This window comes from Peromyscus leucopus, chromosome 19 (genome assembly GCF_004664715.2).
Source record: "Peromyscus leucopus breed LL Stock chromosome 19, UCI_PerLeu_2.1, whole genome shotgun sequence".
NCBI classification, from domain to species: Eukaryota; Metazoa; Chordata; class Mammalia; order Rodentia; family Cricetidae; genus Peromyscus; species Peromyscus leucopus.
Window position 1 is genome coordinate 61,399,466 of NC_051079.1, and position 6,000 is coordinate 61,405,465.

Consider the following 6,000-nt stretch of genomic DNA (forward strand, 5'->3'; position numbering starts at 1 on the left):
TCGGAAGCTGGGATTGCCTGATGTTGAATAATTTGGGCTCTGTTCTGTGAGCAATGTAGTCACTGAAAGGTTTGTCAGGAGGATAAGACGACAAAAGTGACAGGGTGAAAACATAACTCTGAGGCATTCTGGAGTGATGTGGGAACAGATGACCACGTGAGAAGATACAGACATCCTCTAGACTAGCAAAACCATGAAGAGGTCTAAACCAGGAGGACGGGAATGGAAGGAAGGGTGAGGGATTTCCAAATTTATTGAGACTTTCCCCCCCTAGTATTAAGACCTGTGTGATGAAAGTCCATTGTCAGCTCAACTGTTCAGAATCACCTAGGAGACACATCACTGTCGGTGAAAGTTCTCTAGAGAGGTTGAATTGAGCAAGGAAGACATATCCTGAATGTGGGCAGCATCAGGCTGGAGTTCCAGACTGAAAAAAAGAGAAAAATGAAAACGTGAGAGTGAGCGCCAGCCTCTCTCTCTCTCTCTCTCTCTCTCTCTCTCTCTCTCTCTCTCTCTCTCTCTCTCTGCTTTGTTACTGCAAATGCAATGTGACCAACCACCTCATGTTCCCACAGCCATGATGGACTTTATCCCCTCAAACTGTAAGCCAAAGGATACTCTTCCTTACGTAAATTTCTTTTGTTAGGTATTCCATCTCAGCAGTGAGAAAAGTAACTGATACAAAAATCGATATGGAGGTGTGGGACCACTATGGTGAAAAATTGCACCATGTGGGTCATGGGCCTTTGGAACTCGTTTATGGGAGGAATATGGAAGAGTCTGGATCTTTGGGTGAGAGAAGTCTTAGAATTCTGTAAGCAGAGATTAATGGGCTCTTCCGGTGAGGGTGTGTCAGCAGAGGGAAGATGATGAAGACTGTGTTCGTGAGGTTTCGGAGGGGAACTGGACTTTATCAGGAACTGGGGTAGAGGCTGTTTGTGTTATATTCTGGCAAAAAAAAAAAAAACTGTATGTGCTTGCTCCTTTTATCTTAAAAACTTGAATGAGACTGTACTATAATAAGGTAAGACTGGGCCAAAGAGATGGCTCAGTGGTTAAGAGCACCAGCTGGTCTTCCAGAAGACCTGGATTTAGTTCTCAGCACTTACATGGTGGCTCACAACTGTCTGTAACCTCAGTTCTAGGAGGTCCAATGCCCTCCCTGGCCTCTGCCAGCACCAGGCATACACGTAGTACACACACATGCATGTAGGCAAAACATTCATACGAATAAAAATAAGTAAATAAATCTTTTTGCAGAAAGGTAATGGACTAAGTTGTTTAGCGGGGGGAAAAATTGAAGTCATCATAACATCCAACCTGAGGCATAGTTATTGTGTATTGCTTTTAGTCAGTTCTTTAGTGATGAAAAGCAGAAAAACAATTTTTTTTTAAAATTAGTAGTTTGGCAAGGAGAGGAGCATAGGCAAGATTGAAGTTGCAGGTGTGGTGGAGAGAAAGTAGCTGTAACTATTAAGTGACGGACTTATTAAAGTGAAACCTTGTGTTCTTCCCTAGACCGACATGAAAGGGACTCTGAGGACCTTACCCATCACACGTTCTAACCTGTGAAAATGCAAACTGACATCAAAGGAGAGAATCTGAACTGAGAATCCCACTGAAGGGGGTCTGCACTGAAAAACAAAGGCCTGGGTGTCTTAGTGACTTCCTCACGGTCGGTTGCGGTAAAATGTCCTGTCAAAGCAAGTTAAGAAATGAAAGGTTCATTTGGCTTCCACTTCCTGAGGGATACAGTCCATCATGATAGGGGAGGCATGTTGGTAGGAGCGGGAGGCTAATGGGCTAAGGGAGAGTGAGAAAATTAAAGAGAATGAGGCTGGAGAGCTGGTTTAGGGGTCAAGAGCACTTGTTGTTCATGCAAAGGACTGGGGTTTGATTCCCAGCGCCCTCATGGAGGCTCACTGCGTCCTCAGGCCCCTGGCACATGGCGGGCACAGACAGACATGCAGGCAACACACTCAAACCCACTAAAGAAAATAAACCTAAAAAATAATTTAAAATTTTTTAAAAGAAAAGAAAAAAAAGATAAGTGAGTTGGACATGGATCCAAGTTATTAGAACTTTAAATTTGGGGATGTGAATGTGGGTATACGTGGACCACGACATGTGATTATTGTTGATGGTCAGAGGACACCCTCCAGTGTTAGACAGCTGACCCAGGAGCTTCCAGGGGTTTTCACATCTCCATCTCCCATTACCCTTAGGGGCACTAGGATTATAGATGTTTGCACTATGCATCTAACCTTTACATAGGTTCTGAGGATCGAAACTCAGATCCTCATGGTTGTGTGGTGAATGATTTTCTGTACTGAACCATCTCCACGATCAATAGTCACAGTTGAATTAATTTACTGAGTAAATCAGATGGTTTTCCCCAGTATAAGTGGCCATCATCCCCTTTGGGGACACTTGTAGAATAAAAAGGGAGAAGAAAGTTGGATTCACGCTCTGCCTGCTTCAACTGAGACATTGACTTTCCATCCTTAATGCTCTTGGTTCTCAGGGCTTCAAGGCCTAACTAGAATCTAGACTATCAGCTCTCTGATGTTGAGGACTTCAAATTGGATCATGAAGTTTCCTCAGTCTCCAGGGAACCTCTCTGTCTCCACATTTATGAAAGCAAATGTGTTGTATATGCTATAAATTGTAATTCAATAGAAATAAGCAATATATGATATACCTGAATACATGATAGACTATGTGGATGCTGTCTTAGTTATGGTTCTATTGCTGTGAAGAGACACCATGACCAAGGCAATTCTTCTAAGAGAAAGCATTTAATTGGGGGCTTGTTTACAGTTTCAGAAGTTTAGTCAGTTATCATTATGGTAGAGAGCATGGCAGCACACGGGTAGACATGGTGCTGGAGAAATAGCTGGGAGTTCTACATCAGGATCTACAAGCAGCAGGACGAGAGAGACTTGTCCTAAAGTCATCTGAAAGGAGGGAGCCTCAGTTAAGATAATGCCTGCATAAGATCGGGCTATAGGCAAGCCTGTGATTGATGGGGGAGGGCCCAGCCCATTGTGGGTGGTGTCATCCCTGGGCTGGTGGCCCTGGGTTCTATAAGAAAGCAGGCTGAAAAAGAAAGAAAAAGAAGAAAAAGAAAAAGAAAAAAAGTAAAAAAAAAATAAAAATAAAAACAAACAACAACAACAACAACAAAAAAGAAAGCAGGCTGAGCAAGCCATGAGGAGCACGCCAGTAGGCAGTTCAACTTCATGGCCTCCGCATCAGCTCCTGCCTCCAGGTTCCTGCTCTATTTGAGTTCCTGTCCTGAACTTCTTTGGATGATCTACAGTGATATGGAAGTGTAAACCAAATAAACCCTTTTCTCCCCAACTTTGCCTTTTGGTCATAATGTTTCATCACAGCAGTAGAAACCCTAAGACACAGGACCTGGGTTGGCTTTTGAAACCTCAAAGCCCACCCCCAGTTACACACTTCCTCCAACAAGTCCATACCTCCTAATCCTTCTCAAATAGTATCACTCCTTGATACTCATTCAAATATATGCGCCTATGGGGGCCTGTGGGAGACCAGCTCCAACCTGTTGAAGTGTTTTTGGGGGGAGGAGAGAGGAAGGAGGAAGTATTAGATAGAAATATAGGCATAGATGGAGAGAAAAACAGAGACACAGAAGAGCTTCAGGAGGGCCCTGGGTCAATTCCCAGTCGCCTCCAGTTTTAGTCTAATGGGCTTTTTATACACTACCAAGGGGAGAGGCAAAAGACCTCGCCCTTTCAAGATCGAAGCATGATGTACAGCCAAGTGTAGACCCTTTCAAACACCTGGTAACCACATCCCTGGCTAAATCATCCTACTATGCAGCCCTGCTGGGTAAAGCAAGCTCAGATTCTCTGACCTTGAGTAAGGCCTTACTAGGGAGCCTCTGTGGGCCACCACAGGGGCCATTCTTCAAACCACCATAGATTTATAGTATAAACAAATGTTATTTATTATTATCAATATATGTGAAGTAGAAGTCAATAGAATATATTATAATATATTCTTGTATAAACGTTTCTGCCTTTCTGTACCTCTCTCTACATGCACGTAGACACACACACACACACACACACACACACACACACACCATATGGAGATGATTATCATGGTAAGGAGTTTTCTAGATTCTTGGTCTCTTAATCAAGGAATCAAAAATAGGGCTGAGTGTGGTGGCTCTCAGGAGGCAGAGTCAGGTGGATCTCTGTGAGCTCAAGGCCAGCCTTGTTTATAAATAACAAACTCTAGGCCAGTCAGAGGCACAGCGTGAGACCTTGCCTCAAGAATTATTGAGCCCGATTCTAGAACTGGGGCCTGTAAAATATTCACACAGCCAAGTATGTGTCTGCAAGTCTTTCTCACCAGTAGATATTTGACTCTGGTAATTGGGCTATATATTTACCTTCCAAACCACAGGCTAGTCTGAGTTTACCATGTAATTCTGCAACCCTGTAATGTCAGGGTTCTTACATAGTTAAAGAGACAACCACACACAGCCATGTTTGTCACAATGAAGGATCTTGTTACTAACTTTTGAGGCCCATAAAAGATCTAAAAATCTAGGGTACACCCAAAACCATCATCGGCGTACTTGGAAGCGACCTGCTTCCCTTCTTACAAGCATCTACCGTACCACCCCAAACTGTTGAGTAAACCTGCTCCTGGTTAATTTTTGTCTCTTATCATTTACGTGTGTTTGGGAAAGCCCACCACCTAAGAATAACTTTTTGTCTCCTTTAATTTGAAAGAGTCCTGGGTGAGCATCTTTTTAAACCGCGGCGCAGTTCTGTTTGAAAACTGCAAGCTGCAGAGTGACTTCCGGTGCTGTGCCCGGGGGTCACATTAGCAAGTAAGTGAAAGGGGAAAAAGGACAGCAGGGCTGAGCTAGAGAGGAAGCCCTTCCTTCCTGCTCTTTGTTTTCAAATCGCCAAACCACAGAACTCGTTACATAATTTATCTGGCTCTTCACACTGCCCTTTTAAATAAATAAAAATAACTGTTTTGTCTCTTCCAAATGGGGATAATGGCACAGCAGCGTTTGTGAACAGTATCTTGGCTTTTCCTCCCCCTGGAAGTTCATGTTGTGAGCTAAGCCTTGGGAGAACAGTAAGGTAGAGGAGCACACGCGGCCACCTGGATTTTGGACGGAGTTCGGACTGCTGGGTGTGGATGGACCCGGGGGAAGCGGGACCGTCATAGCTGTGGGGTATGCGTGGGAAAAGCCACACGGCATTATTCCACCTGTGTACCAGGATGTTACATTCTTATCTTGGAACTCAAGACAACCTACAACGGAGCAAGTGACTTCTAGTTTACCTCAAATTTCTCCTTGTAGGACCTGGGTCGGAACAGGGGATTTCTAGGTTCCTGGGCTCCTTTAAATCAAGGAATTAAAATAGAGCTACTTGTGGTGCTTTCAGGAGGCAGAGGCAGGAGGATTTCTGTGAATTCAAGGCCAATCTGGTCTATATCTACATAGCAAATTTCAGGCCAGCCAGGGCTTCACAGTGAGACTCTCTCTCAAGACAGAGAGAGGCAGAGTCACACACACACACACACACACACACACACACACACACACACACACAGACAGAGACAGAGAGACAGAGACAGACAGAGACAGAGAGACAGAGACAGAGCAGACAGCCAGACACTGCAAGGAAGCAGAAGCCACAGACAATGCCCTAGGGCCCCAGGTCTGAGGTCTCTTTTTAAGTGATTTAAAGGAAAAGGGGCCTAATTTCTAAGGGCCTACTTTGTGTAAAAAAGCCATTGAGTGTTCAATGCTTGGTGAGCTCTTCTGTAGGAGAAGATAAGAATGTTGAGAGCAGTGCAGAAGATGGAGGCCTGGCTTGTAAAGTTTCAGAGGGAAGTTTAGAGACTCTATCAGGGCCATTTGTTATTTTGAATTAAGATTCTGTGGTTCTGGTTAGCTGGAGCTGAAGCACCAGCTGTGATTAACCAGATACTAGA